The 20,827-nt window shown below is 46.2% G+C and overlaps 1 long non-coding RNA gene across 1 annotated transcript; it reads right to left on the bottom strand.

Moving 5' to 3' along the window:
* Nucleotides 1–10,141: 10,141 nt before the first annotated feature.
* LOC140392436 (uncharacterized) lies at nt 10,142–11,550 on the bottom strand. Its single transcript, XR_011935352.1, has 2 exons — nt 11,396–11,550; nt 10,142–10,411 (listed from the first exon to the last, which is right to left on the bottom strand). It is a non-coding gene; the product is annotated as an uncharacterized lncRNA (long non-coding RNA).
* Between the last annotated feature and the right edge of the window lie 9,277 nt (nt 11,551–20,827).

Below are 20,827 nucleotides of genomic sequence, written 5' to 3'. Positions count from 1 at the left end.
GATGGCTGTATGCTGGTGGAAGGCAGATCACTTGCAGGTAGGTCTAAGAAGTTATAATATCCCTCAACTCCTGTTACCATGATGTGTTGGGTGCTCTGGATCCGTGGAACACATACAGGCCACCAACACTTAAAATAGTACAACACTATTTTATTAAGGTAGAAACTGTTGAACATACTTTCACTGTGGGTTTACACAATGTTAGATCAAACTAATGCCTGTCCTAACCAGTCTATGCACTCAGCACATGGTGAAGATCTGTGCTGTAAGCTGTAAGCTCTGTCCTTCTAAGAGGCTGCATCCCGAATGAACAGGAACTCTGATGCCCCCTGTCTTTATAGTGAGTGTGCTCTAACTGGTGATTGGCTGCAGTGTTGTGTGTGTTGCTTGGTCTTGCTGTGTGTCCACCAGTATGTGTGTCTGCACCATGATATACTGGTGTATATTATGACAGAGTTGATGCTTCAGATGTGCAAGAAATCAAATGAAAAACAGTAAATCATCGAAACAGGATTGTACGAATCAGCAGACATCGTGCTTAAGCCGCATGGTAATATTGGTCTGGTGCAATTGCGTTCAGTGGAAAAGGAGCAGCTGACTGCAAGCTGCGGTTTCTCTAACACAGTCCCAATAATTGGAGTTCTATGGTATGACGAAAAACTACAGAAACGTACGTTTTTTTCAACTTGAACAGTAACAACTTTTGATGATCTTAATGAAAAGGCACATCTAATTCCAAAGTGTAGCATAGATAGCAGTTCAAACTTGTTCAAGACAACTTTCCACAGAGTGGTGAACGTGCAATGTGTTTATGGGCAGAGTGATGGGATCAGTGAAAACCATCTAGCTCTTCGATAAACAATTGGATGCTGCAGCAAACAGTAGGATCATTTAGGGGTAGATGAACTAATATGGAGCAAATAGCCTCCATTCATAATTCTCGTGAAGTCAATCCTTTATCATAATTACAATTACTTAATCTTTGTTATAGATTCTTATCTGAACTGTACAATTGTAATATAGGTTGAGGAGTTTCATTACACCAATGTGCAAGTTATACTGAAATAAGCAAATCAGAACTGCATATCAATTCAGCATTTCTTTTACAAGCATGCAGCAGCTTCCTACATCACAGCCTCGGCTGTGTTTATGGTTGTCGGGAATGTTTCCAAACACTTACTGAACGTGTCTATTATGACAAGAAAGTATTCATATACTACCAGGGGAGGCAGTGGCGTAGTGGTATTGTCACTGGACTAGCAATCGAGAGACCCAGTGTAATGCTCTGGGGACCTGGGTTTGAATCCCACCAGGGCAGTTGGTGGAATTTGAATCCAATAAATATCTGGAATTAAAAGCCTAATGCTGACTGTGAAACCATTGTCAATTGTCGTAAAAACCCATCTGGTGCACTTATGTCCTTTAGGGACCTGCCGTACATGTGACTCCAGATCCACAGCAATGTTGATCATAGAATTTACAGTGCAGAAGGACGCCATTCGGCCCATCGCGTCTGCACCGGCTCTTGGAAAGAGCACCCTCCTTAACCCCACACCTCCACCCTATTCCCGTAACCCTGCAGCCCCATCTAACCTTAGGGTGATTTAACATGGCCAATCCACCTAACCTGCACATCTTTTGGAGTGTGGGAGGAAACCCACGCAGACACGGGGAGAATGTGCAGACTCTACACAAACAGTGACCCAAGCGGGAATCGGACCTGGGACCTGGTGCTGTGAAGCCATAGAGCTAACCACTGGGCTACCGTGCTGCCCTACCATGCTGTGGTTGATTCTTTGAGCCCAGCCAGCAACACCCACATGAACAAGTTTTTTAAATATCTACCCTTGCAGGGGGCCAACATAGTCAATTTGAAAATTAGTCCATGGGTTGCCTGTGCCTAAGATCTTCTTTATTGGCACACCGGTCCAGGTTAATTAGGGCACAGGTCAAGTAATTGTCGACATATTGATGGATGTCCACGTCCCTGTCTGGTCACCAACTCAGACCTTTTATTTGTTCCCTTGTACTTCCCTTCCCTTGGTGCCCTTGCATGTTGTGGGATTGATATATAACCTGGTTCTGTTCTTATTTCCCATCCTTTAATGCGAGCCTTTTCTTTTCTTATATTTTCTCTTTCCATTTACTATACGAAGGTGGGATTACACCTGATTTAAGCTGTTTCAGATCATCATCTGCCTGTTGGGCTTCAATCAGATCACTTACTTGTATCCGACCGGCGGTTGCCGTGCACATAGGTTGGGGATCTTTTTCTACTTCACACCCAATTGGTGGGTCACTAGCTCCCCGTTTAGCTAGTTCATCCACCTTTTTATTTCCTTGTGCTGTGTTTTTGCACTATGCCTTAACTTTAACGAATTCACATTGGTTGATTCACAGCTTTCCCAGAATGAGAGAATGAGTCTGAAAAGGGTTGGGAGGAGGGGGAGGTGCGTATGGGGGGCTCTTCCAGATAGCTTACTACATAAGCTAAAAGCTGCTAACTCAGCTCCCTGAGCACTCCATAGAACCATAGAATCTCTACAGTGCAAAAATAGGCCATTCAGCCCAATGAGCATCCTATCTAAGCCCACTCCCCCGCCTTATACCTATAACCCCATCTAATGTGCAAATCCCTGGTCACTAAGAGGCAATTTTATCATGGCCAATCCACCTAACCTCATCTCTTTGGACACTAAGAGGCAATTTAGAATGGCCAATTGCCATCTTTGGACTATGGGAGGAAACTGGAGCACCCGGAGGAAACCCACCGCAGAAACGGGAAGAAAGTACAAAGTCCACACAGTCACCCAAGACCAGAATTGAACCCGGGTCCCTGCGCTGTTAGGCATTGGTGCTAATCGTTCATTGGAGATGGTCATTTTAAGACTAATTCTATACTTAATGTAGCCTTTGGGTTTTTTATGTATATTCCACATCTAGTTTTCCTAACTCCTTCTTCTACCATAGAGGAACCGTCAACAAAGATATTCAATGAGTGGGTCTCCATGTCCTTCTCCTTCCTCCTTTTATTTTTGACACAAACAGTCGCTTGAGATCGATCGGTGCCACAAAATTACCAATGTGTGTAGGACCATGGAAAATAATATTATTGGCCAGTAAAAGTTTCGAAGTAATTCGTTTCACTGAAATGTCGCTGCCCTGAAATGGAAGGATCCACCTAGCGATCCGATTCTGACTGACCATTCCATCTTTAATCCTGCCGTCCAGGAGTAATTGGAATGGGGTGTGCTCAGTCAGAATGGTGAGGGGGGGTTGATCCCACGGTCTAACTGAAATACTGAACTGACCGAAACACAGCCAGCAGATGGCGTTCGCAGACATAAAACCCTGCTCAACCGGGGAAACTTTCCTAAAGAAATATGCCACCGGTCCCAGTCTGCCATGTCGCTCCTGCAATATGCAGAAATAGTCCGACATCACCTGAGCATGCCCTGGCACCCACTGCCATTCAGCAGGCTGTTTTAAAAGACCCACAAAGGATACCACTTTAGTAGCAAAACTATAAATATGATTTCTAAAATAGCCAATCAGTCCCAAGAAGGATCTGAGAGATATAACTTCAGTTGGAAGAGGCAGTTTTAGAATTGTTGTCACCCAATGTTGCTCTCTCTCTCTTTCCCAAGTGTACTCGTCATTTCAAGGTAGGTGACTTGAGCCTTCATGATTTGAGCTTTATTAGGGTTGATTTTTAAGTCAAGGTTGCATCTGTCTAAGTAGGCGAATGTATTCCTGCCTTGACTCTGTTTGGAGAGGCAAGTAGTCTACATACTGAACTAGGTATTCTGGTTTAGAGTATATTTGCAATCTTGTGCTAAACATTGGTAAAAAATACAATGCAGATCTAGACAATACAAAGATCCAAATGTAAAATCTACCGGTTCTGTTATAATTCCCTCCTGCGAATGACTTGTAAAGCCGCTCACAATAATTCTTCCTTTGGGGTGCCAATTGAATTTAGGGTGTTGTGGTGATATGCCTGTGCACAGTTTTGCACATAGTTGTCTATCAATGTATATAGTTATCGATATGACCTCCAACCAGCTTGTGGTGTAGAGATCTACCATGTGACTCAAGATATCTGGCAGTTGGTAGTCAGTCATACAAGAGGGTAGTTGCACTAGAAGTAGCTCCAGGCGAATTCACTGAATTAATTTATTCATCACTGTTTGTATCATGGTTCATTAGTTAACTTCCACGTGTTCTTCGCATTAATAAATCATCTTACTCGTCAAAGAACTAGATGTTCTGTGTTGATCTTTACCACGGCCATAACACAATATAACAGATGTGTTGCTGTGGTAATGGTAGTGTGGGAGTTCCCAGTGTCCCATATAAATTTAGCGGGGTGGCCTCTAATCTTGCAGCTAACAAGCAGATGCACCCCCACTTTGGGGTTCGCATACCATCAGTCCTCCAGGTTGCAGTGGTCACCCCGTTGTGGACCATACTGGTCCTCTGGATACTTTGCTTGGTATACATCATCATGAATCATCGGATATCTAGGATGTGTTTCACTATCTTGGACCTCCCAGTGTAGGTGATTTAAGGTTAGGGTTGGGTTAGGGTTAGGGTTAGGGTTAGGGTTAGAGTTACGATCCTGAATATTTTGCTGTTAAACTCTTGCAATCGATCTAGGGTCACCAAATTTGGTGAATTTCATCTTCTGCTGTTTCCGTTGCCCTTAAGGCATGCTCCTTCTGATAGGCTATTTCAGACTGATTTTGAAATTAGGTCAAAGCTATCCTCCCTTCTTTATCTCAGAATTCAATTGTTTCTTTTATTCTTTTATTTTCCTTTCTGAAATAATTTGTTTCCTCCACTTCTTGGAGAGACCTGGTGGCACAAGTCACTGCAAATGGTTTTTGTACTTTGCTGAACTTTTTGTCTAACTCATCTTGTTGTACCTTTAAAACCTCTGATGCGTTCAACCAGTTTACTTACTCAAACTTTTTACTCATGTGCCCTTAATTGTGAGATGAACAAAGGACAAAACAGGTTCACACTCTAACCCAATTTTATTCACAATTCCATTATTCAAAAAAATATGACGCAGAATTACAGCTGAGCTTTGGGTTTTCCTCACACTTATTAAAGGAGACTGGCAGGCTAGAATCACTCAATGTAGATTACTTCTCGGTTCGAAACCCAGGGTCCTTTCTTCTTGCGATGATTGTGCCCGGGAAACTCTCAGCATCTCTCTCTAGATCTGTTAGGTGCTCCTTTCTTTATACTGGAAAGCTTGGATTGAGTCACAGGTATACGCCCACCACCAGCCATTGTCCTGCCAGACCACAACTGGTTAATGGGAAAGACGGGGGCCGGGATTCTCCGACCACGCGCTGGGTCGGAGAATCCCCGTGGGGGACGCGAGAATCGGCTTACGAATTCTCCATTCTTGGGGACCCGCGGGTTCGCCGTTGCGCCAGTTGGGGGTCGTTGAAAGCGTCCCCCCCCCCCCCCCGACGATTCTCTGGGCCCCGACGGGTTGCGAGCCCGCTGATTTCATCCAAGTCCTGCCAGCGTTGGTTACTCATGGCGGGACCTGGAAGGTGTGTCTGCGGGGGCCATACTGGAGGGGGGGGGGGGGGCGGGGAGGGGGGGATCCGACCCCGGAGGAAGGCCTCCATGGTGCCTTGGCCCGCGATCAGGGCCTACTGATCGACAGGCGGGCTGGTTCTGTGGGAGTCTATGTTCCTCAGCATGGGCCCCTGTAGGGTTCTGCCATATTGCCCGGGGGCCGGCGCGGAGACGGGAACCCACGCTCATGCGCGGAATCACGACGGCCATAGCGTGCATGCGCGAACTCGTGCCGGCCGTTCCGCACCAGCTGGAGCTGCGGGGACCACTCTGGCACCGACCTAGCCCCCTAGGAAGGGGAGCATTCCTGATTATCGGGGACCATTCATGCCGGAGTGATTGTGGCCACTTTTCACACCAGCGTCAGAACTTGGCCGCGGGATTGGAGAATCCCGGCCAGGATATTTCTGTGTATCCATGGTGGTTCAATCAAGATCCATTGTCCTCGGAAGCTCCCCTTGTCTGACCAGTCATCAGCTCATTAAGGAGTCTGATGGCTTCTTTTGTCTGTTCTTCGTCCTGCTGCAAAGTTGATCACCTGTGTCTGGGAGTTTGTTACATATTCATAGTCTTTGGAGTGGGTAATCACAAAGTCCATATAGCAATAACAGATTCATGCTTTGACTTGAGTGTTTTTGCAGATGGCTAGTATCGATTCCAGCCAGGGTCTCATGAGGCAGTTTCTGTTCCTGGCCAATGTGTATCTTCTCAGCCTGTTTTCCACATTCCCTCCAGATTTATTTCCAAAAATCTCTTACAAATTTGGTAAAATTTGATACCATGGTTCACTTTTGAATGACATAACCCCAGAGCTCTTTAAAATGGGCCACCTACTACCAGATGCCTGAAAAATATTTTCCAACTATTAGACACAGCCAAAAGATATGGGGAAGCGATCTCGCCCTCTCGACATGAATGCTAACATTGCATTTGCCTTTCTAACTGCCAACTGAACCTGCACGTTAACCTTGAGAGAATATTGAACAAGGACTCCCAAGTCCCCTTGTGCTTCTGATTTCCTAAATATTTCCCCATTTAGAAAATGGTCTGTGCCTCCATTCCTCCTTCCAACGTGCCTAACCTCACACTTTTCCACATCGTATTCCATCTGCCACTGGACGTTCTCCTAGCATGTCCAAGTTCTTTTGCAGCCCCCCTTAACAGTTTGTCTTCGCTAAATTCCCATTCTGATCCCTCTGTCGATGCACAAGAGAACTACAGAATGTTATTCAAGGTTGACTATAGAGTTCACCTGTATCCTCCCAACTAGTCTACTGCTATGGGTTATACACATTTTCGAGGCAATCCAAGAGTACCTATTTGACTATTCTTTTGTTATGAATCAGAGATCTTTTGGACACCGAGACTGCCGGAGGTCACCTCTCCCTCGTGCAACAATTATTTTAGGGGTTCAGGTTTGATTGTGGCATTGAGACAACCACTTTAATCGAGAGTGCCAGGGATGCCAATCCTTTTTTTTTTTAAAATAATTTTTATTAAAGCTTTTCATAAAATATCAATAACAAAATGAGAAAGAAAAAAGAACCCAACAGGGTTAAGTACAAAACACAATCTAAAAAAGCAACCCCCCAAACCCCTCCCCCCCCGTACCTAAATAATAAATTAACATTAACACCTCGACTTAAGACAACAGGTGTATACACCCCCTCAGACCCTTCCAGTGTAAATAACATAAACAAAAATAAAGTAACCCCCACCCCCCGAGCTGCTGCTGCCATTGACCAATGTCTAGCGTTCTGCCAGAAAGTCTAAGAACGGTTGCCACCGCCTAAAGAACCCTTGTACCGACCCTCTCAAGGCGAATTTCACCCTCTCCAATTTAATGAACCCTGCCATATACTTGATCCAGGATTCCACGCTTGGGGGCCTCGTATCTTTCCACTGAAGGAGAATCCTCCGCCGGGCTACCAGGGACGCAAAGGCCAGAATTCCGGCCTCTTTCACCCCCTGCACTCCCGGCTCCCCTGCCACCCCAAATATTGTGAGCCCCCAGCCCGGTTTGACCCTGGATCCTACCACCTTCGACACCGTCCTCGCTACGCCCTTCCAAAATTCCTAAAGCGCTGGGCATGCCCAGAACATATGGGTGTGATTTGCTGGGCTCCCTGAGCACCTAACACACCTGTCCTCACCCCCAAAGAACCTGCTCATCCTTGTCCCGGTCATGTGTGCCCTGTGCAGCACCTTAAACTGTATGAGGCTGAGCCTCTCGCATGAAGAGGAAGAGTTCACCCTCCCTAGGGCATCTGCCCACGTCCCCTCTTCGATCTCCTCTCCCAACTCCTCCTCCCACTTACCTTTCAACTCCACCACCGAGGCCTCCTCCTCCTCCTGCATCACCTGGTAAGTTTCCGAGATCTTCCCCACTCCCACCCACCCCCCCGAGAGCACCCTGTCCTGTACTGTGTGTGGCAGTAGCCGTGGGAATTCCACCACCTGCCGTCTGGCAAACACCCTTACCTGTAAGTACCTGAAGGTGTTCCCCGGGGGGAGCCCATACTTCTCCTCCAGCTCATCCAAGCTCGCGAACTTCCCGTCCACAAACAGGTCCCCCAACCTTCGTATCCCTGCCCTGTGCCACCCCAAATACCCTCCACCTGCTCTTCCTGGGGCGAACCGGTGGTTCCCCCGTAATGGGGTCCACGCCGAGGCCCTAACTTCCCCCCTATGCCGCCTCCACTGCCCCCACATTTTGAGGGCCGCCACCACCACCGGGCTCGTGGTATACCTCCTTGGAGGGACTGGCAGCGGTGCCGTTGCCAGCGCCCCCAGACTCGTACCCACACAGGACGCCGTCTCCAGCCTCTTCCATGCAGCCCCCTTCCCCTCCATCACCCACTTGCACACCATTGTCGCATTGGCGGCCCAGTAGTACCCACAGAGGTTGGGCAGCGCCAGCCCCCCCTCTACTCCGCTCCAGGAACACCCCTCTCACCCTCGGAGTCCCTCGCGCCCACACAAACCCCATTATACTTCTGTTAACCCACTTGAAAAAAGCCTTCGGGATAAACACGGGGAGGCACTGGAACAGGAACAAAAACCTTGGGAGCACCGTCATTTTGATTGACTGCACCCTACCCGCCAGGGACAGCGGCAACACGTCCCACCTCTTGAACTCCTCCTCCATTTGCTCCACCAGCCTTGCAAAGTTAAGCCTATGCAGGGCCCCCCAGCTCCTGGCCACCTGGACCCCCAAATATCTGAAGCTCCTCTCCGCCAATCCCCCTCTTCTGGTCCCCTAGCTGAACTACGAACAGCTCGCTCTTCCCCATATTGAGCTTGTACCCCGAAAAGTCCCCAAATTCCTTAAGCATCCTCATTACCTCTGACATTCCTCCCACCGGGTCCGCCACATACAGCAGCAGGTCGTCCGCATAAAGTGACACCCTATGCTCCTCCCCACCCCGCACCAACCCCCTCCAGTTCCTCGACTCTCTCAGTGCCATAGCCAGGGGTTCAATCGCCAGTGCGAAGAGCAGGGGGAACAGGGGACACCCCTGTCTCGTCCCTCGGTGCAACCGAAAGTACTCGGACCTCCTCCTATTTGTGGCCACATTCGCCATCGGGACCTCATACAACAGCCTAACCCACCTGACAAACCCCTCCCCAAACCCGAACCTCTTCAGCACCTCCCACAGGTACCCCCACTCTACCCTATCGAAGGCTTTCTCAGCGTCCATCGCCACCACTATCTCCGCCTCCCCCTCCCTCACCGGCATCATGATAACGTTCAAAAGCCTCCGCACATTCGCGTTCAACTGTCTCCCCTTCACAAACCCCGCCTGGTCTTCATGGATGATCTGCGGCACACAATCCTCAAGGCTAAGACCTTTGCCAGCACCTTGGCATCTACATTTAGCAAGGAAATCGGTCTGTAAGACCCACATTGCAGGGGATCCTTGTCCCGCTTCAGGATCAAGGAGATCAGTGCCCAGGACATCGTCGGGGGTAAAGCCCCCCCCCCCCGCTTGCCTCATTGAAGGTCCTAACTAACAGCGGGCCCAACAGGTCCATATATTTTTTATAGAACTCGACCGGGAAACCGTCCGGCCCCGGTGCCTTCCCCGCCTGCATGCTTCCTATCCCTTTGATCAGCTCCTCCAGCCCAATCGAGGCCCCCAGTCCCACCACCAGTCCCTCTTCCATCTTTGGAAACCTCAATTGGTCCAGGAAACGGCCTATCCCTCCCTCCTCCCGTGGGGGCTCGTATCGGTACAATTCCTCGTAGAAGTCCCTGAAGACCCCATTGATGTCAACCCCACTCCGCACCACGCTCCCTCCCCTGTCCTTAACTCCCCTGATCTCCCTAGCTGCGTCCCGCTTCCGAAGCTGATGCGCCAGCATCCGGCTTGCCTTTTCCCCATACTCATAGACCGCCCCCTGGGCCGTCCTCCACTGCACCTCCGCCTTCATGGTGGTCACCAGGTCGAATTCGGCCTGGAGGCAGGGATGCCAATCCTGACCAAGGCTCGGCTGCTCAATCTATTTGAAGAACATAAAACACACAAGATTTCCAGAATTTGCTCAATCAATCTTTATTTAACAAGCTCAAGTAATTATTACTTGAACTTACAGCACTATAACATCTATTTCCCAACTATACTTGCCTTCCCAAAAAAGCTTAGTTAAATCTGAGTCACTCTGGCCAGTCACTAACAGGGATCGACTACCATTGCTGCGGTCTCTGGGTTCCAGCTGAGGCTCCGGAATCTTCAAGCTCAGGAATCTTTTCCTCTTTTTGCTGTTAAGGGCTAGTGTGTGGTCAATTCCAGCCTCGCTTGTCCCGGAGCTGCAACACAATTGAAATTAACCAATAATTCTTAGAAAAATTCCTAAAGTCTTTGACCCTTGGTTGTCCAATAACCATAATCACCAGGTTTGTAAATTTAAACACAATTTTATTAATAATAGCTATCATTAAATATGCAGCAAATACAACTGCTAAACTATTATCCAATTCCTAACCCCCCCCTTAACTCACCACACCCATCTTTACCCTGACCCCACCCTCTACCCATACACAGAAGACAAAGAGGGGTGTTAAAATGATGGAAGTAAAAAGAATGTGTCTTTGTTTCAGACAGTTGTCTTTTAGCACACCTTCCTTCAGTTTAAGTTTTCAGCTTGAGGTTTCTGCTTTCAGTTTGCAATGGTTTTCACTGCAGATTCATCCAGGTTCTCTGCAAGTTCAGAAATACAGCAGCTGCTGAGTAGGAAAGATGGCCAACATTGTGCCTGAGGCATGATGGTAAAAGAAGCCAACAGATTGTCTGTGTGGAAAATTCAGCTTAAGCAGAATGCCTTTCGTGGGACAACTGTTGCAACTGGACGTTTCACTTTCGGAACATTGAGAACAAGGCTCTCTCTCTCTCTCAAGATTGAACAATGCCTCAAAACTAAAGGATTATTTAACAAAAGCCTTAAAGCAACAGTTCAGAGATTTCACTGGCGATAGCCCTGGGGATCAACCTTCACAAGATCAGACTGGGGTTTGAAAGCTCACAGCAGATACCCCCGAGTGGGCCTGACCACGTTCTCTCTAAGGGGGAGTATATTTTTGTTCAAGCTGTGAGTCATGAAACTTATGTAGCTGTTTAAATAAACACATATCTAAAGTCTGAGTTGAATAAAAAAGCCAGATTTAAAGGTGTATCAACTGGCAGTGAGTATTCAATTTTGTCTGCTTTTGTTGATGCCAGCAGACACCAACACAGCCTTTCTGGCAAGAGACGCACAGCGCTTATCAGAGCGTCCTGGACGCAATTGTCCTTACCTTGGTTCTCTGAAAACCATCTCACTTGCGTAGGATCCAATCACTGCCTGTTGCCGGGTAGAATACGGTCTTTTGGTCAATTTATTGGCCACCAACCAACCAACCGAACCAAGTCCCTCCAGTCTCTCGGATGCAAAAAGTCTGCGATCTGTTGTTCGAAAGCTAGAATTGTACTATTTTGCAACTTTTTGAGTTCACCTCCTCTGCTCAACTTAAAGGTATATGTCTATTAAACATCCATGGATCAAAATGATAACAGCAAAGTAGAGGAAATCGGAAATAAGGGAATGAACAGGAAGGGCCATTACATTGCAATCGTTGTCACTGCCCATGTTCGTCAGTATATTTATATACCTTATTCCATAACATGTGTGACACTATACTGTTGCTCTTTTTGGTTGGCTCTGAATATGGCGGTCAATATGGTCGCCTTCCTTAATCCTAATTATGTTTGCTCTAGAGTCGCCAGGTATCTTTCGATACCGCCACAAGGTTCAAACCCGAATACTGATCAAAGACTCGATACACAAGTTAGTTAGTTCAAAGTCAATACTATTTATTTACACACACAGTAATATCTACTCATGCACAAAATACTACAGACTAAACTATCACTACTGCTAAAGCCTATACTTATTCGGGCGCCCACGCAGTCAGAGGAACAATGGCCGTTGTTCGGTTCTGAGGCTGCTGGGGTCGAAGTGGTGAAGATGTGCAACAGCACAATAGCACCTGGGACTCAGTTCTCCCCTTTGCACTAATGTTCATAAGAAACACGGTATCCATGTCCACAGGATACACAGGATACATCTAAGGTCGTCCATCTGGTAGCGAGCGTTGACCTTGGGCTTACTTTCTTCTGGTGCAGCTGGTGGACGGTTCTCCGCCAGTGGGCATTAAAAGAGTGGTGGCATGGGGCCATGAAAACTTTAAATTAACAAACAACATTTAACGTTCACAATAACGAACAAACATTCATTACAAACATGGTGCAGGTTCCATCAGAAAGGACACCGTATCTCTCCATCGGTTCCTTTTTACCATCATCTGGACACCTCATTGCTCAATAGCGAACAGAGTCGCAAAGGGATTTGTTTGGTGGGAGTCAGACTCGATGTCATCATCTTCTCCCGGCTGCCATAATCTTGACTGGAGTAGTTTGGCTAAAGCTGCTTGGGGCGAATTAGGGTCCATCTCATCATTCCGGATGAACCTGAACGAATTGTCTCGGTGCCATAATCTTGTGTCGAGTTTGGAGCTGTTAGATTTTAATCCGTAATCGTCGGGCAGTGGGTCGGGGGCTTTAATGTACGTTATCTCAAAGGGGTCACTGGAATCATGTTCGGATTCACTGGGAGTGGGACCTGGTGCAGGGGTGTAATCGTAGTGTGGTGTGCTGGGGCTGTCGCTATCGCTGTCACTGCTGGTTGAAGGAAGGGAGCGGCGGAGTTGTACCTCTGGGGGTGGAGTCGAAGTCGTGTCTGAGGATGGGCTGGACTGGTTGGGGGAGGGTAGGAATACGACATTCGTGGGCGGGGCGTGCTCATCTGCTGCTGCAAGCGAGATGTGGTGTGCATGGTTGTTCTGCGAGCCATAAGCCTTAAGCTGGTTTATGTGAAACCACGCAGACTTGCCATTGGGATATGTGATCTTGTATACAGAGGGGCTGAATTTGTCAGAAATGGAGCACGGTGCGGAAAATTTGGGGAAAGGAATGAACTGGGGTTGTATAGGGATAGCATCACTTGCTGCCCTACTGCAAACTCGGTGGCATGTACCGTTTTATCAAATCAAGCCTTGCTTTGCTACTTCCGTGTCCCAAGTCTAACAGCTGCTGCGAGTTGGGCTGCCTTTACATTATCAATATTCTGCTGTACTGCTTTTTCATGCGTGAGGGCGGTGACTGCGGGGCTGGCCAAATCCAGTCCTAATAAATACTCTGTCCCTTTCATGGGGCGTCCGGTCATGAGGGTGTGGGGGGGGTGTATCCTGTGGACATGGATACCGTGTTTCTTATGAACATTAGTGCAAAGGGGAGAACTGAGTCCCAGGTGCTATTGTACTGTTGCACCATTTTCATGAGGGTGGCTTTTAGAGTTCTGTTCATCCTCTCTACAATGCCACTTGATTGGGGGTGGTATGCTATATGAAACTTATGCTTTATTCTGAAAATTGTGAGGACATTTTTCATCACTCGTCCTGTAAAATGGGAGCCTTGATCGGACTCTATACTGCGTGGGAGGGCCCATCTTGTAAAGATGTGCTGTGTTAGGATTTTAGCTGTCGCTTTGGCTGGGTTTGTTCTGGATAGAAAAGCTTCCACCCATTTTGTGAAGGTGTCGATGACCACCAACACATACTTAAAACCATTTCTGCAGGGGGGTAGGGGTCCTATATAATCTATTTGCAAATTCGTCTAGGGGCCATTAAGGGAGCGGGTGTGACTAAGCTGGGCTTTCCTTGCATATCTGTCCGGATTGTTCTGGGCACAGATTAAGCAATTCTCAATGTAATGGGTAACATTGGCTTTTAAATCAGGCCAAAAGCAGAGAGGTCTGAGGTGGGTTAGGGTGGGTTCAATGCCCAGGTGTCCATGATTGTCATGGAACTGACAAATAATTTGGTTCCTGTCCTGGCTGGGGACTACATAAATGCCGTCTTTTAGAATCACACCGTCATGTGTGGTTATCGCGTTTTTAAACTTATCATAAGGGGCTGGGAAGTTGCCTTTTAAAACTTCCCTGAGCTTCTCATCTTCTTTTTGAGCCTTTGCCAAATCTTGAATGTTGGTCTGTGAGACCTGAACCGCGTGTACTGGGGCGCTTTCGGGGGGGGTTCCAAAAGTGACCATGTTTGGAACCTGCCTTCGCTAAGGCGTCTGCTTTAACGTTACCGGGGGGAGGGGGGGGAAGAACGATGATGACTGCGAATCTTAATAATGCCGTATTTCCTATCTTTAGCTGTCTCCAGGATATGCCGGTTAATGGGGCTGAGGGTAGTGGCTTTCCGTCTGCAGAAACAAATCCTCTAGTTTCCCACAGGGGTAGGAACTCGGTTAAACTGTTGCAGACATATAAACTGTCCAAATTTATGTCGGCTGGGGTCGGAAATGAGTCGGGGTGATCTATAATGTACACTATGGCTGCCAGTTCTGCTGCCTGCGAGCCTAGGTGTCCTGGCAATTTCAACGAAATCTCTTCTAGGTCCCGTCCTCTACATAAATATCGCAACCGATAATTCTTTTCCCATTTAAAACTGTAGATGAGCCATCCACATAGATTCTAAGGGGTGCGCACGTGTCTGTGGGCTGGGGTCTCTGGGGTGTAGCACCTGCTTTCCTGGGAGCTGACTTCAGTGGAGATGATCGCACACTCATGTGGGGCACCTGTATATTGTAAATTATCAGATAGGAAAGTATGGGTCTTGGTTCTCTCAACTGTGATGTCCTGTCCCTGTATATGGGTCCAACGGCCTGCGTGGATTTGGCTGACTGTGCCATCCTTAAGTCGACCATCTATTAGTAGCTGTGTTGGGGTGCTTTTCGTTTTTGTGGTTTATGTGCATATCTGTGGGCAGTCGCATTTAACTCCTGCCAATCGGGGTCGTTTTCCTGGTCTAACTGGGGTCCAAACGTACTCTGAAACCCATTCTGAACGGAAAGCAGAGAGTGCAATTCTGCAATTTGCTTCCGGCACTTTGCGTGATCTACCGAGCTCTGCCTTTGTTCTGTCGTGGAAGTGTGGAGTACTCGTAGGGCTGCTTTTAAGTCATTGCACTGTTTCTGCAAATGCTCAACCTGTTGTTCGGTTTCCTGTCTTACCAAGACCGCGCGTTGCGTGTCTTGGTAGGCCTTATCATATTGGGTCTGAAAACTACACAAATGGGTGAGACAAGACTGGTGTGCCAGCTTGGCATCAGCCACCTCCTTGTCCCTCGCCACCAACTGCTCTCTCAATTCCCTGTTCCCCTTCTCAAATTCACTCACATCTCCTTCACTAGTCCTGTCCTCAATCTCTCTACGGAGCGTTCTAACAACCTCTTCTGTGCCTCGCAATTGTGCCAAGCAGGACATGATTGCCATCGGCTTGCGAGCTTTCCCTAAGCTCTTCTTATGGATCTCGGTCAGGTTCTCCCACCAAGTATACACTATACTCCCGGGACCCGTTTCATCATTGGCGCAGAATTCACTCCAAAGGGGCCATCCTTTCCCTTTGAGATATTTTCTGATCTCTTCTTCCCATTTGGGACACTGTCCTACTCTACTGGTCGCTGCGACCTCGAATTCCTGGAGGTTCATAAGGCGTTCCATTACCTCCATTTCTCTATCTCTGGGTTCTCTACTAAATTTGGATCAGGGGGTGATAAAGTGCTGATGTAAACATGGGTACAGCTTACGTTAATTTCCGGCCTACAAAACTCCCGACAGTTTTACGCAACAAAATCTCTCAGGTTTACCTTATATCCCTGTTAGTATGCATGCATTAACACACTTCCGAATCTTGGAGGTTTGATCAGTATTGTTCTTACACTTGTGGTTTTTCTGTTTCCAATTCAAATTTGGGTTTTCTCGGAGTGACTGGGCCACTTCTAGGTCGAGTCCCATCAGAGGTCGCCAGTAAATGGTACTCTCTTTGGCTGGCTCTGAATATGGCGGTCAATATGGTTGCCTTCCTTAATCCTAATTATGTTTGCTCTAGAGTCGCCAGGTATCTTTCAATATCGCCACAAGGTTCAAACCCAAAGACTGATCAAGAGTCAGTACACCAGTTAGTTAGTTCAAAGTCAATACTATTTTACACACACAGTAATATCTACTCATGCACGAAATACTAGACTAAACTATCACTACTGCTAAAGCCTATACTTGGCTTCAGTCGCACCCACTCAGTCAGAGGAACAATGGCCGTTGTTTGGTTCTGAGGCTGCTGGGGGCGAAGTGGTGAAGGGGGAACAGCTAAGGTCGTCCGTCTGGTAGCGAGCGTTGACCTTGGACTTACTTGCTTCTGGTGCAGCTGGTGGACGGGTCTCTCCGCTGTGAGAGCAGAGTCCAAGAGAGCGATTCTCTCTTGGGGCCTTCTTCCTATACCCGAAGGGGCTTCGCGCGCTTTTGGGCAGGCCTTGAACTTGGCCCCAATTAATTGGGTCGTATCTTGATCACTCGTATTGATCCTGACCAATAAAGGGGTGAGTGCCCTGATGACTGGGCATGTCCTAGGTGGCCGTTGGCCTGCTTTGTTTTCTGCTTTCGGTTTGGGGAACTGGCGCCACAAGATTTGGGGCCAGATCGGTTACTTAAGTATCTTCCTTTGTTCCCGGAGATGGGCCATCCATATGCTAATGGGCCTACAGTTTCAGTCTTGTCTGGGAGCTACGGCTCCAATATGCAGACAGGCTCCGTGCCCGCTTGCTTTCTTAACATTGTCCATATTTCCCTGCAAATGTCCATTTTGTATTCTGGAAGTGGCCATCCCAGACGGCTACAATACGGACATTGCTGCATGTAGCAAGCCACCAAATCCTATTATCCCACTTAATAAGGTTATCGCCTGGTGTTTGTCTCACCTGACAAGAACTTGGTACTTCAGTTAATAGGTTATCTTCTGATGCAGCTGTAATCACCTCGAGGAAATATTGTCTGGTGAACCTGGAGCTTGTTAGGCCCATATTTGGTTAGAGCTACTTGACTCCTCGAGGTGGCCACTTTTTAGCAGCAGGCAACAGGTCAAAAGAAATTGACGTGGAAATTTACTGCAGTGTTGCACTATGCCTTTGAGGTAATTGCATCATGTGATCTAATCCCTTATTTTGGCCTGGAGCAGAACACTTTGTTTTCAAGATTTCTGCCCATGGGCATCATTCATGGTCCTAGAATTAATAAATTAATCCATGTTTTTGCAGAATGCCTTATGAGCATTTTTTTTTATAACACAAGGCACACCCAACCAAGACTTACTCTGAAATATATACACGCATAGCCTCACAGCAATCCTGAATATGCCATAGTGCAAAAAGTAGGTAGTGAAAGCAAGTTAAAAGATAACCGTATCCACTCAGGTAAGCTTTTATTTCAGGCTTTCCCTGTATGGAAGTACAGCAGCAAACAATGACATCTGGATCAGAATTTGAATATTTTGGGCTGGTCAGTTTCAAATGAGTACGCAAGGAACCAATAGCATAAATGCACATTAAACACACTTGTGTTTCACTGATAAACCAGTATTTCATAAAGGTAATAATTTTGCACAAGGGGATCAGAGTTCAAATTAAGAAAAATAACTGCAGAAACATTTTTGCCCTACACTATGAAGTAGTAGTTGAACAAATCCAGTTGGTCTTGACAGGGACAGTGACTCCATTAAACCTGCTACAAAACACGGTCTGTGAACAGCGTTTTAAATATTAGGAATGTTAGGAAGAACCTTTACACAAGAGGGTAACATGTTTGTACTATATATTTAGAACATAAGAACTAGGAGCATGAGTAGGCCATCTGGCCCTTCAAGCCGGCTCCACCATTCAATGAAATCATGGCTGATCTTGTGGATTCAGTTCCCCTTCCCCGCCCAAACACCGTAACAGTTTATTCTTCAAAAAAACTATCTTTATCTTAAACACATTTAATGAAGGAGCCTGAACTGCTTCACTGGGCAGGGAATTCCAGATTCACATCCTTTGGGTGAAGAAGTTCCTCCCAAAGGTCAGTCCTAAATTTACTTCCCCTTATTTTGAGGCAATGCCCCCTACTTCTACTTTCACCCACCAGTGGAAACACCCTCCCCGCATCTATCCTATCTATTCCCTTCATAATTTTATATGTCTCTATAAGATCCCCCGCATCCTTCTAAATTCCAACGAGTACAGTCCCAGTCTACTCAACCTCTCCTCATAATTCAAGCCCCTCAACTCTGGAATTAACCTAGTGACTCTCTTCTGCACCAGTACATCCTCTCAGGTAAGGAGACCAAAACTGAATACTCCAGGTGTGGCCTCACTAACACCTTATACAGTTGCACCATAACCTCCCTAGTCTTAAACGCTATCCCTCTAGCAATGAAGGACAAAGCTCCACTCGTCTTCTTAATCACCTGTTGCAACTGTAAACCAACTTTTTGTGACTCATGCACGAGGATACCGAAGTCCCTCTGCACAGCAGCATGTTTCAATATTTTATCATTCAAATAATCCCTTCTGTTGTTATTCCTACCAAGATGGATAATCACATTTGTCAACATTGTATTCCATCTGCCAGACCCTAGCCCATTCACTTAAACTATCCAAATCCCTCTGCAGATTTCCAGTATCCTCTGCACTTTTTGCTTTACCACTCATCTTAGTGTCATCTGCAAACTTGGACACATTGCACTTGGTCCCCAACTCCAAATCATCTATGTAAATTGTGAACAATTGTGGGCCCAACACTGATCCCTGAGGGACACCACTAGCTACTGATTGCAAACAGAGAAACACCCATTAATCCCCACTCTTTGCTTTCTATTAATTAACCAATCCTTTATCCATGCTACTACTTTACCCTCACCGCCATGCATCATTATCTTATGTAGCAACCTTTTGTGTGGCACCTTGTCAAAAGCTCTGGAAATCCAGATATACCACATCCATTGTCTCCCGGTTGTCTACCGCACTGGTAACGTCCTCAAAATTCCACTAAATTAGTTAGGTACGACCTGCCCTTATGTTGCCTCTGTCCAATTTCCATCCAGATGCCTCGCTATTTCTTCCTTGATGATAGATTCCTTTAAGCTAACTGGCCTATAATTACCCGCTTTCTGCCTACCTCCTTTTTTTAAACAGTGGTGTCACATTTGCTAATTTCCAATCCGCTGGACCACCCCAGAGACTAGTGAATTTTGGTACTTATCAGGAGTGCATTTGCAATTTTCCAAGCCATCTCTTTTAGTACCCTCGGATGCATTCCATCAGGGCTAGACTTGTCTACCTTTAGCCCCATTAGCTTGCTCCACACTATCTTCTTAGTGATAACAATCGTCTCAAGGTCCTCACCTGTCATAGCCTCATTTCCATCATTCACTGGCATATTATGTTATTTGTCTTCCACTGTGAAGACCGACCCAAAAAACCTGTTCCTGAGCCATTTCCTCATCTCCCATTATTAAATCTCCCTTCTCATCCTCTACAGGACCAATATTTACAGTAGTACTCTTTTTTGTTTTATATATATATATTTGTAGAAATTTTTACAATCTGTTTTTATATTATGAGCAAGTTTATTCTCAATCTATCTTACTCTTTTTTTTATAGCTTTCTGATAACTTAAGAGCTTTCTCGATAGAACGACTATTAACTTAAGTTATAAGGACTGTAACATCGCTTTTGAGGGTAATACATGATCAATTATGATGCATCATTTTCTGCCCTCCAAACAGGTGTACCATTTGGAGTCTGCAGTCACTTATCTTTAAACAAATTTTGCCTTGGACATTGACATTGCAATCTACAATTGCCAAGTACAATCTTTAGGTATTAGCATGTATGGCAAGGTACTATGCAACATTACGCTTTAATAAAGTGCTCAAACCGCCAGAATCAAACACAGCACTGTCCAGAATTACATTTATACACGTTGCAGCCAACATTCCCTCAAAAGCTGCATAATCACATAACGACCCAAACGTTCCCTTGCAAGCGGTGCACAAATTATCGCACACAGTGGCTATGCAAATAAAAATTCAATGGGACCAAACTACAAAATATTTAGAAGGTAGTTGCTCACAACACCAACGTTCAACTTTTTATAGCCTTCCTGATCTTTTTAATGCTGCATCAAGTGGGAGGCAGGCACAGGTCAACATAAATGAAAGACGAAAGGTAATAACTCAGGTGGGCACATGAAAGGTCCAGTGAGTATCCATGCAGTAAACTCAATAAATGCAGCTCCATTGAGCACCATTTGTTAGATTGAACCTTTAAAATTGGATGACTTGTATCAAGGTCATGAACCAAGTCTAAAAAGTCCAAAAGAATTACTTCAATGAATACAAGAACATTGTTGAATCTCCAACTCCCAAACCATATGTAATTTCACAAAAATACAACTGAACAATTCAAACCTCACCCATTCATACCAGAATTAACCCTGTAAACAATTATCTTCAATGGAAAAACTATCAAAAAATAGACTTGTTAAAACAAAGTTCAAATCTACAGACTTTTATGGGCCTTTTCCTACAGGTTCTGTTCAGTAACCAAGCTATTCGACTGCACAGGCTGTTAATCACGATCAATCTACATGAACACAGGTCGACAAAGTTCCCCAGCACCAAATATTATTGCATTAAAATATGGATATTTCATGATGGTCATCGTAGCAGAACAGATCAAGTTCCTGCACAGCTGGAAAAAATCCATTCTAAAATCCATGACATTTTCCAATTAATAAACAGTACCATTCAA

Source organism: Scyliorhinus torazame, chromosome 16, assembly GCF_047496885.1.
Source record: "Scyliorhinus torazame isolate Kashiwa2021f chromosome 16, sScyTor2.1, whole genome shotgun sequence".
Lineage (NCBI taxonomy): Eukaryota > Metazoa > Chordata > Chondrichthyes > Carcharhiniformes > Scyliorhinidae > Scyliorhinus > Scyliorhinus torazame.
Note: the sequence above shows the minus strand (reverse complement) of the source record. Positions and strands in the feature narration are given on the sequence as shown.